We start from the raw sequence: 12,797 nt of genomic DNA, 5'->3' as shown, positions 1-12,797 counted from the left end.
AGCCAACCAATTCTGATCAATCGATCTATTAGTGTTTAAGGCAAGTTAATGAGACGTGGTTATTTAATTAGTTCCGTTAGCCGGCCTGACCAATTTATTGGTGTCTAAAGAAGGCGACGGGGGACCCCCACCATTCTCCACTTACCTAGTCAATTTGGAAGATTGGATCTTGAATTAGATTGCTTAGCATTTTGGTTTAGTCCATGTCAGTTAGATTAGTCATATGATGACTGATTAAATGAGATCTAAATCCAAATCTCCCCACAAATATTAAGTCCATAGATCTTCCACCGTTGTAGATGTGCGAGCGTGTTATCGGCATTGATTGTTCTCGGCTGGTCACAGTGGTTCAGTTACATCGGAAATACACAACTACTCTATTAGTAAAGAGTTGCTCCAGGATAAGGATGGGGTTAGACCCAATAACTGTTAGGTGAGGGACCCAATGACGGTCTTGCACCTGTTTATGAACGATGGATCGGACTTAACTAAGAAGTGTGGGCAACAACTGTTAGGTGAGCCCACATGACTTAGAGACCAAGTAGTTGCAACATGTTTAGTGAAGCATTTGGGCAAAGAGTTGTCCACGCATCAGTGTGCATATTATCAATAACTGTTATGTGAGGTGCATGTCATCGGTGGGACCGCAGCACCCATTAGGAATCCTTTGTCACGTTAGGATTTTCGTTTTCTTTTCGGAGAGTAGAGGGATCCGAAAAATTAGTGGAAATCATTATTTGCATCTTAAAGTCCTTAGAAGTAAATTAAAAAATTAAATACAAAAGTCTAACTTGAATCTCTACTCTTGCAGTTAAATCATCATGTCAACCTCAAATCCTCTTGCTCGCATCTTTGAAACCAATCGTTTGATCGATAATAATTTTAAAGACTGGCTTAGAAACTTCAGGATTGTCTTGACCTCAGAAAAGTTAAGCCATGTTCTCGATCAAGATCCCGTTGTGTTGTCAAACCGTCCTACTGCTGAGCAGAGAACTGCTTTTAAGAAATGGATGGATGAAGATAGTCGGATAAAGTGCTACGTGCTGGCATCTATATCAAATGAGTTGTAAAGCCAGCACGAGCATATGCCCACTGCTCGAGCCATGATTACTCACCTATAAGAGTTGTATGGTGAGCAGAGCCATACTGCACGCTTCGAAGTGTCCAAGAGACTCTTCAACTTGAAGATATGCGAAGGACAGTCTGTCCATGAGCACTGTATGACAGTGATCAAGGACATTGAGGAGCTTGGAAAGCTTGGGCTGAATATGCAAAAAGAATTGCAGATGGATCTGATCCTTCAATTCCTTACCAGTTTATATAGTCAATTCATCGTAAATTTTCATATGAACAAATTTGACTGCACTATTCCTGAACTTGTCAACATGTTGGTCACAATGGAGGGTACCTTGAAGAGTTCAAAGGACTCTGTTCTTGCTGTAGAGCGGATTTCTTCTTCCAAGAGAAAGTCTGTTGGAAGGAAGAAGGCTAAATCCACGAAGAAGCAGAAGAAAGAGAGCAAGCCGAAGAATGATGGTCCAAAGACGGCTGAGGCAAAGAAAAAGTATTTTCACTGTCATGCGGAAGGCTACTGGAGGAGGAATTGTCCTAAATACCTGGAGAGCCTAAAAATAAAAAATGGTGATAAATCTTTCGAAGGTATGCTCGTAATAGAATCTAACCTTACGATTTCTTCTACTTCTATTTGGGTATTAGAGTCTGGCTCGAGTGCTCATATATATACCTCAATGCAAGGTCTGATAGAAAGTAGGAGGTTGAGGGAAGGTGACATGATCCTTCGGATTGACAATGGAGCAAAAATTACTACAGAGGTCGTTTGTACTTATCCTTTTTGATTACCATCTGGCGTTAGATTAGATTTAAAAGACTGTTATTATGTTCCTATAGCTAGTCGGAATTTAATTTCCATGTCTGTGCTAGCACAAGAAGGTTTGGAAATTAGTTTTAATAAAGATTTTTGTTCCATTTATTTGCAAAATAAATTGATTGCATGAGGTCTTTTAATTGACGGTCTTTATCACTTGCATGTTGATGCAAATGTGAAACTAAACAAGCAAATAGTGAGTGCCGTAGGTCAAAAGAGATCTAGAGATGAAATTAATCAGAAGTACTTGTGGCACCACAGACTAGGCTATAGTGGAGAGGACAGGATAAACAAACTGAAAAGGGATGGGATCCTTAGCTCTCTTTGCCCAGAGTCATATTCAGCTTGTGAATCTTGCCTTCGAGGAAAGATGGCTAAGTTATCCTTTATAGGACATGGGGAAAGGGCCACAGAGTTACTTGCCCTGGTATGCACCGACGTGTGTGGGTCATTTGATGTGCAGGTCAGGAGTGGTTACACCTACTTCATTATCTTTACCGATGATTTGTCTAGGTACAGATATGTGTATCTAATGAAATATAAGTCTGAGATCTTTGAAAAGTTCAAGAAATTCAGGTATGAAGTAAGCTCGTTAAGGTTCTTCAATCTGATTGAGGAGGTGAATACCTTAGTCGAAAATTTTTGGGATATCTTAAGATCAACGGCATAGTCTCTCAGTGGACCCCTCCTGAAACATCTCAGCTCAATGGGGTATCCGAAAGGAGAAATATGACTTTATTGGATATGATCTGGTCCATGATGAGCTTCACTGATCTATCCTTATTTTTTTGGGGACATACCTTGTTAACTGCCATTCACTTGTTGAATAGGATTTCTTCAAAGTCCGTTCTTATCACGCCGTATGAGATATGGTTCGGTAAGAAGCCAAGTCGGGGTTATCTTAAGACCTAGGGATGTCCGGGCTATGTCAAGAGACATATGATGGAAAAGTTGGAGGATGGATCTATTATAGCTTATTTTATAGGGTATCCAAAAGAATCCATGGGATACTAACTTTATTTTTCACAAGATCACAATGTAATTGTGAGTCGAAATGCTGTATTCGTAGAAAAACAGTTTATCCAGGATGACGACAGTGGGAGGTTAGTGGAGCTCGAAGAGAAGGTCTCTGAAGAGCCCAGAGCTATAGATCCTCAGGAACCTGTAATTTATGAGCCAGTAGTTGATGTTTCTCTACCACCTCGTAGATCTAGCACGATCTCCCGACCTTCGAAAGGTACATGGCTATACTTACGGAGGAAGTGGAGGAAATATTCTTTATGGGAGATAGGGGTCATACTAATGACTCTAATATCTTTGACGAGGCGATGCCTGACATCGATTTCGAGAAATGGTTAGATGCAATGAAGTCAGAAATTGACTCAATGCATTCAAACTAAGTCTGGACTTTAGAATCCTCCTGAGGGCATTGTACCATTGGGTGTAAATGGATCTACAAAAAGAAGATAGGTGCCGATGATAAGGTAGAGACCTATAAAGCTAGGCTTGTGGCTTAAGGTTATAGTAGCGTGAATGTATTGACTATCAGAAAATCTTCTCGTCCGTAGTCATACTGAAATCTATCCACACTCTGCTTGCTGTTGTAGCTTATTACGATTATGAAATCTGACAGATGGATGTGAAAACTGCCTTCCTGAATGGATATCTTGAAGAAGATATCTATATGAAGCAGCCTATGGGTTTCACGTCTGGTGATGGTGATCACAGAGTCTGCAAGCTGCAAAAGTCCATATACGGATTGAAGCAAGTCTCTTAGAGTTGAAATCATCATTTTGATGAGACAATCAAATCGTTTGATTTCATAAAAAATAAAGAAGAACCTTGTGTATACAAGAGAGTCAGTAGGAGTGCAATCACCTTCCTCATACTATATGTGGATGATATTCTCCTCATTAAAAATAATATTCTCATGCTGACCACGGTCAAAAGATGGTTGTCCAAAAAATTTTTCATGAAAGACCTAGGAAAAGCATCCTATATTCTTCGAATAAAGGTCTATAGGGATAGATCTAAACGGATGCTTGGCCTGTTACAAAAACTGTACATAGAGAAGATGCTGAAAAAGTTCAACATGGAAAACTCCAAGAGAAGTCTTTTACTTTTTAGGCATGGTATTCATCTCTCTAAGATGATGTGTCCGACCACATCTGAGGAGACTTAGCGCATGAGTAGGATTCCTTACGCCTCGACTATAGAGAGTCTCATGTATGCTATGCTATGTACTCGACCTGATATTGGTCTTACCGTGAGTGTCACGAGTAGGTATCAATCGAATCCAAACGAAGAGCACTGGATAACTGTAAAAAATATCCTTAAGTACTTGAGAAGGACTAAGAATTTGTTCTTGATCTTTAAAGAAGATTCTGAGTTGCGAGTCGAGGATGTATTCTTATTCGATTTACTAGAAGGGTTTTGAGTAATCGATCAATGGAAGCTGAGTGTGCTATAAATATGTAGAACGAATTCTAGCTCTAATGTTAGCTGTAGAACTGGTTGTCATACTCTGACGCAGTACTGCAAAGACAATGGCACCATAACTCTAGCTAAGGAGCCCAAGATCTCACCAAAAGTCCAAACACATAGAGCAGCAGTGTACGCGACTACCTCATATCGAGGTGTGAAGAGTAGACTCTGCGGACAACGAGGCAGACCCGCTAACTGAGCAATTGAGTCAACCACAAATGAAAGTCCACCTTGAGAAGATAGGATTTAGATTTGTGGCCAATTGACTTTAATCCAAGTGAGAGATTATTAGATGTATATCCTAGAAGCCAATATGGCTGACATATTGTAATTAATGTAGGACATAATTTTGTACTTAATATATTAATATGATCAATAAAAGGATAAATTTTTTTTCATTCAAATGTAATGTGTCTTTGAATTATCCATGAAATTAGTTTCGATACATATTCTCAAGATGTTGAGAATTAGAGACATATATTTAATTTTTAAATACTCCCGATCATAGGATCATTATGAGCACGATGATAGATCCGGATAGACTGACACATAAATCGCTTCCTTCGGGATAGATGGATCTCTAATTTACTGTGTAGAGATATAGGACAACAAGTGCGGATGGTTATTAGAAAACAACTAGCATTGAGCGTGACCATACGAAAGATCACTTGGATTTCTATTCAATCGTCAGTGATTGTCTCGATGCTGTAGTTGTTGACTTTTTCTTTGACTTGAGATGGTACTGTTACTCGCAGTAAGATTACTGGAGTTTGATTGACACATAAACATGGGTCTCAAGGAACCCTTGTAGTAGATGTTGATGACAGTTGGTCTACTATAGGAGTGGGGTGCGCATCAAGATAAAATCTATCGAGTTTGATAGAGAGTAGTCTTATGGGATTTGAGAAGCTAAGTCCATGAATCTGTAGCCACAGTAGAGTGATTGATGGAAAAGAGTTTCCATAGATATCACATCTGGACTTGAGCTAATCAAATCTGTCATATGACTGATGTTGAGGTTTGACGATTTATCCATGATCTACCATCTAGTCGGGACTCACGATAGAGGGATTGAATCACACGTTAACTACACCTAGAGGTTCATTTCAATTCTATTAAGTTGCCACTACATACTGCTAAGTGTCATTGGTGGATTATGAGAGCTCACTAGGATTGTTCCGGATCGACAATCCTTGATTGAGTTAGAGTGGAATTGTTCTGATCCATTGAAAAGAGTTTCAATGATATGATGATAGGGATCATTGTATATCTCACTACCAGATAGAATGGAACCTATGGGATTACAAAACAAAGGGATTAGGCCTGGGATAAGTAATTGAGCTTATGAAGTGTCAATTGGGTTTAGAGAAAACTATTGGGTTTATGGTAACTTTGCTAGCACATGGTTGGACCTAATTCCTCTTTCAGTTGGGATTACTTATTTGATAAGTTAATTCTAACTTAATTATCTGCTAATTACCTACATGAATAAGATTTATGAGACTCCAATTATTGGGTGTCTAAGGTTATGGATCACATAAATTAAAGATGCAAGTCCCTTATGAATCTCTTTGATAGTTATTATGGGGCGCCACTTTGATTTGATCAATTTGGGCGTGTCCATTAATTAGAGGGCCTTTGATTTTTATATGGAGTGTTTCTTGGGTGCAAAAGAGAGTGTCTGATTGTAGGTGCAAAGGCTCCAATAGTTGGCGCTTAATGGGCTTCCTCATGTAAGTTGGATAACTTAAGTTAATAGGAATCCTAATACAAGTAGAACTTGTATTATGAGATTGAATAAGATTCAATCTTCATGCCTATTTAAAGGAACCTCCCCTAAGATCTCTAGAGCATAAAAATCAGCAGCCCCTTACACCCAAAGGCTCTCCCTACACCCTTTCTTCCTCCCCTTTTCTCTTGTCTTGGGCGTTCTACACGCCCTTCCCTTGGGATGCGCGTCCCAAGTTGTTCCATGCCCAAAAAAGTTTAGGTGCCTCTTTTTTGCTGGTTTCTAGCATCTGATAGCAGCACATAGCAAAGAGAAACTCTAAAGAAAAGGAGAAGAAGAAGATCAAAGAGAAAGATCAAGTGTTGATCGTGATCCAGGCTTCATTCAGATTCAGCAGGCTGAATTTTGGAGAACCAAAATTCAGATTATAGAGGGCTGTTCCAGACTGATCCCGAGTGGATATTTATAGAGGTCGGATGCTTGTGCGGCTAAGAGAGAGTCTTGTCTATTTTAGATCCAGTTTTGAAGAAAGGGATTGTGAAACAAGTATGTAATCTGATCATAATCTGCATTTCAGCATATATCAATTTCAGCATATGAAATAGATCCACGTGGTTTTATGTTTTATGCATATAAAATTCAGATTAAAATTATTTTAATCTTATTCTCCGCCGCAGTATTTAGAAAATTAAGTTTTGAAATATATATACATGCTTCAAACCCTAAATTCCAACAAAAACGAGCCAAAATTGCGGCAACTATTGTTTGTTTTGTTTTGTTTTGTACTTTTGTGGAATTAAACGTCTACCAAACTCTCCAAGCTGTAAAATTAACAAAATGTATCAGTTTATGGCATACCCAACAAAGTATGCCGCGATATATTTTACAAAGATGCCAAATGCCAAGAAGGGGGTCTCTAAGTATTGTTCGTTAAAACAAATTTATTTATTCATAATCTTTCACTGTCAAAAGCCAACTATTTCTCTTGAAGCTGTTGCGCAAAAATAAGAGGCTTAGAAAACAAGCATTTTTGGAATTATGATGGACCAACATCACGTAGAGGTAATTTGAACATCACAAGTCCTCTTCATCTCATCTTTGCATACATGGTGAGCTCAACGACACTCCAGCTTTATTAGATTCTTGGGGATGTAATTCTTGATGCCTGTGTTGCACTTGGCAATTTTTTTCATGTAAAGGTCAAGGTGAATACCTCAGTAGGATGGAAATGGATTCAGCCATGCTAAGGTTAAACATCCTCAATTAGATTGGTCATTATTCAATTTGAGCTACCATTTACTCTATACTGCCTGAAGAAGTGATAGATAAATCAAACTACCATTGTATATGCACATAACTATGCATGACAATACATATACTCTCTTTGATAATGATTGTTACACGAATGTTAGAAGGGTGATGAAGGCTGCTAATTAGGAATATATCTATGATAGGTAAGAAAAGTTTGGGCTTGAGACATTCCTTTCCAAGTAAAACCCTAGGGAAATCTTTGTCCCACTAACAGAAGCTTGTGGAATTAATGCAGATTAGATAAGTGAATACATATATTCATATTCTAAATCAGATATATGGACAAATTTGGATATTGTTGGAATGAGGGAAAGAAATAGGAACTTGATTTGAAAATAAGTAATAATCATGCATGGTTCTAAATGCAGATGGATTTGAACAAGATACAAGCAATTAGAGAAGTGTCAATGAATATATAATGCGGAGAGGCCTAGTGTGCACCTTTCTTGTAGGCTTATGGTTGTTGAATTGTTGGCATTAAAAAAATGATACAATTCTTTTAGTTTCTTCATTGGCTGCATAATGGGTGGGTATAGTTCTCCACTATAACCCCTAAGGTAAGAAATTATCCAAGATCTCTTGGTCTACGACTAATTAATTTATTAATAGTTAAGTTTTTGTCTTTGTAAATGCACATTGTCTTGTATAAAAATGGATGGATCCCAAAGGCTATGCTTCGCTCTCAAATAGCCTATGTTTCATATGGATCACTAATAATTTAATCCTTTTTCCTCCACTTTTTTTGCTTCATGTGCCATAACAACATATACTATCATGTATTTAATGTCTTTTCCCTCCTTAACAACATGCCCTACCATGTACTTAATGCCTTTTCTTTTCTTTTGACTAATAAATTAATAAGGATATAATAGTTTGCTTCTCCGAATGGGAGAATTGTAACTAAGATATGGCCTATCTTAGAGCTGATCATAGACTAGTGTAGGGCCTAAACTCTATTTATATTTAGTTATATAAAAATTTTATCATATAATCATCATAAAAGTGAATAATTTTGAAAAATAAATTTCATGTAGTTTGAAGAACATGTCTCAACTTTCACACTATGTTATGGTTCATTATCTCAAATGCAATTTAGGTTCATCACCAAGTGCAAACTTAGTTTCCACTTTCATAAGATTCGAAAGTAACTATTTTACAAGTTTTAAATTGGCTGCTTAACATATAACTACCACGAATCTCAAAGTTAGTTATAGATGATAAGTGCTAAGGTTTTTACTTTAAAACAAATCGAAATTACTTCCGATAACTTTTGATTCTCCATCCATGTCTTAACAATCAAATTCTAATTTTGAGCCCTGTCAATAACAACAGAACTCCTATATACCATTTCCTTTTAAACTTTGTAACATTTCTATATGTTATGGTCATGGGTTAAAACGGACAATATCTCACGTATACGGAGATGGAGGTATAAGCGAATCATCTAAGCCATTCGACCCCTTGACCCATTACCACAATATTGGTACTGTCTGTGCGATTGCCTCCTATCCACACATACTCCCTCTTGATGGAGGGTTGTGTTGTGGTGTAGAGAGGACTTCTTTAGTCCAACATTAATTATGAGTCAAGAAGAAATATGGTTTATATGAATTTGAACATTCTCTCCCAACGTGAAGTGCTTTTTAAAGGACAAAACTGTGAGGCTTTAAAGGCCCATTGAAGTCAAAGGCCCATTGAAGCCTAAGGCCCACCGAAGCCTAAAGATGGTCATAAGTCAAAATGGACAATACCTCATGTATGCGGAGATGAAGGCATAAACCATCTGTCGACCTCTTGACCCATGACCACAACACTGTATATAATTCTTGCATAGTTTTTTTGAGAGCAAAGTGTATCCTTGCACTCCTCATACCAAATAGAATCTGTTCTTTTTTATATAAACCTTATATCTTTATCTAAACAAAAATTGGATGTGTGAGAGATTGCAGTTAGAAATATCTAGATACACCAATATTCCTTGCTAGCAGCATGCCCGTTACCATTCCTCAATCTGACATGCAAATCTTGATGCTTTGGCCATTTTGTACATGCATCTTTGTGTAGCAACTGCATACAAGAAATCCAATGCACGCACCCTCTTCGAATACTATTTGCATTTGCCTAGCTAATATCTTGCTACATGAGCTATCACCGAGCTATCGTCCTCGAGCAACTCTTTTTATGGATTCTCATGAATATGCTATAAACTATCATGGGAGCTTGGGCATATATCAACAATTTTGTGTTCGCCTTAGGAATAAGATAGAGAAGATCCAACTTGAATATCTTGTTTCCGAAAACTTATAGTTTGCAAATAGAAATGTTTGTCATGAGGATTCTTTTATCCTTGCTTTTATTCTATATGCACAATTATTTGTAGTTACTAAAATGATCCCTGGATAGCTATGTCATAGCAATTTTCTCATTAAGATATAGAGTTGGATATAACATCTTTCAAAGGGAAGAAATGCTTTGATAATGCGCATTAGAGAAACCAATATTTAGCGCATGTGATGTGCATGTTTAAGTAGGGGATAACATTGAAAGAGGTTAATAGAGTCTCTCTTAGAAAAGGAAATAAAAAATAAAATAACTACTCCTGATGCCAGGCCAAGGGGGATGGCTGGGGCCCACAATGGAGTTTTGATAAACCAAAACAAAAAAAAGGAAAAAGGAAAAGAAAAGAAAAGAAGAGGAAAAAAAAATGCAAAGAGGTGGACACTCTCTCTCTCCCTTAAATGTGAAAGGAAAAAGAAAATGCTCACCAGAAAAAAGGAAAAGGAAAATGGGTTTAGAGATGGAGCGAAATTTTGTTGAGGAGAAACATTCTAAATTTCTCTTTTCATAGAGGTATAGATTAATTAGATGGAGAGAGAGGATGATGTACATATGGGTTTTTCTAAAGTTCAACGTAACATATATTCATCCATCGTAAGTAGAAGTAGTTTAATTTGTTTTTTAATAAATAAATAAAAATTTTATGAAATGAAGTCCTCAAAAATGAGAAATTATATCCTCCACTGCATGCGTCATTTGACCATGCAGATAATCAATTACAGTCTCTTTTTTTGAGATTCCATCTATCAAATACTCATCTTTATATATTACTATACGAATGAGTGACTGTGATTATCTATATGAATAGTTATTTAGATAGCATCTGACAATTCAAATGGGATCACTAATGATTCGAATCATGTGGTGATCTGATCACCAATCATCTAAGATCACTATATTTGATAGATTATGATCTAGTGATTAAAGATCTTCGAATATGCATAAGTGTTGGGTATAAAATAACCCCAGCCGAAGTTCATAAGAGGCCAACCCTCCCAGGACTCTTCCGGCTTTCAACCTTATACGGCGTCTTTCTGAACTTCTCCGACCGTCCGAGCTTCCACAGTACCCTCCGGACTCCTCCAGCAGCCGACCTTCCACAGTGTCCTCCAGATTTCTCCAACGGACGAACTCCTATCGTACCCTCCGGACTTCTCCAATAATAAGCTCCTTTAGTCGTCTATCGAACTGCTCCAAATGCTCTCTGGACTTCACTATCAGCCGATTTTCTACAGTAATCGACTACTCTCCGAATCTCTTCCAAACTTCCTCCTGTCACGATCGACTTTACTCCGAGCTTCTTTCGGGCTTCGTCAATGTCCGGGCTTCTCCAGCAGCAGGACTTCTACAGTAACCAGACTCCATCCAAGTTTCTACAGTGGTCAACCACCTTCCGAATTCTATCCGGGCTTCTATAGTAAGCGAATTCCGTCCGAACTCCTATTGCGAGTGGACTCCATCCGGGCTTCCACGGCAACCGGTCTTCATCCGAGCTTCTACAATAAGCAGTCTCCATCCGGGCTTCCACGGCAACCGATCTCCATCCGAGCTTCTACAGTAAGCGGCCTCCTTCCGGACTCCTACAAGAACCAGACTTCGTCCGAACTTCTACAACAGAATTGGATTCCAGACGAACTTCTACAACGGACGGGCTCCATCTCAGTTACAACTGAGTAGTGCTGGATGAAGAGGAAGGAGTTTGAATCTTCTATGGTCTCCACTATTACGACCTCCCAGTGATCAGCCCATGTGGTGGTGGTCATAGACCACGAGATAGGAAAGAAGCCACTGCATGGTTCTCGTTGGGATATACCGACTGAATCCCATACGCCAACTTATTCTCGAACCGATCTGACCGACGTCCGACTCTACCCACTGGACAGACAGATGACTCCGACAATGACTGCCGACAAAATCCGATCGAAGGTATTCGGTCAAACAGACCAATACTGTTTCCGACCGGTCGAATGGCCGAACGCATATCACCGACTCACTATCGGGGGTGACAATCGACGTCCGATTTTCACAAGGCACCAGATTAGCCGACAGTGTTTTCGAGTCATCACCCGACGTCCCGGCAGCCGAATACCGACATATAGTCAGCCAGCCCATCCAAATGCCGTACAACCGCTATGGGCTGTTGTCCTATTAAGGACATGCTGTGCGACCGCCCTGGGGCATTGTCCTGCTAAGGACATGGGTTAATTCTGATGACCTAACAACCCACACCGATTTGACAGCCCCCAACGATTTGACAACTCTCCAATTGTCTGCACCATTAATGGCGGGACCATACCGCATTCTACTATAAAACGGGGTAAGGCAACAGTTCTGGGAGGCTTTTTTAAAGTTTTCTTAAGCTTTTTCAAGCTCTCGAAAATCTCTTAAGCTCTAGGCACTATCTCTAAACTCTGCTAAAATCCCATTCGAGTGCTCCATTTCTATTGAAGCAGAGTACTGACTTGAGCATCGGAGGGTCTTGTCGGAGCACCCCTAACTCCGGTTTAGACTTTCCTTGCAGATCTCGGTGACGGCCGTGATCCCCTCGACTCCAGCTTCTCCGGTATCGATGGAATTCTGCACCAACAATAAGTAATATATTTGATATTTTATAAAAATTTAAGATCACTGATCATATAATACCAAGACTATCCATAATATATTTTATAAATATATATTTATTTATCATATATAATATATTACAAATAAAATACTACTATATTTATTAATATATTAATAATTAATAGATTATATAAAAATATATTTATTAGTCTCATAAATTATTAATCCTATAAAAATATATTATTTATTATTATAAAATTAATATTTTTTATTTTTATTAATAATATATTATTTATTAATATAAATATTTATTTTGATTAAAAAAATAAGATAAATAAGAATAATATATTAAATATTTTTATTATATAAATATAAAATATAATAAAATATTTTTTATTTTAATTTAAAATTATTATTGAATCATAATATCACAATGACCCTTCCTACGAAAAAAATCGATATGAAATGAAACGGGCAAGTACCTTTCGA

This window comes from Elaeis guineensis, chromosome 16 (assembly GCF_000442705.2).
Source record: "Elaeis guineensis isolate ETL-2024a chromosome 16, EG11, whole genome shotgun sequence".
NCBI classification, from domain to species: Eukaryota; Viridiplantae; Streptophyta; class Magnoliopsida; order Arecales; family Arecaceae; genus Elaeis; species Elaeis guineensis.
The sequence above is the reverse complement of the archived record's forward strand: the minus strand, read 5'-3'. Positions refer to the sequence as shown.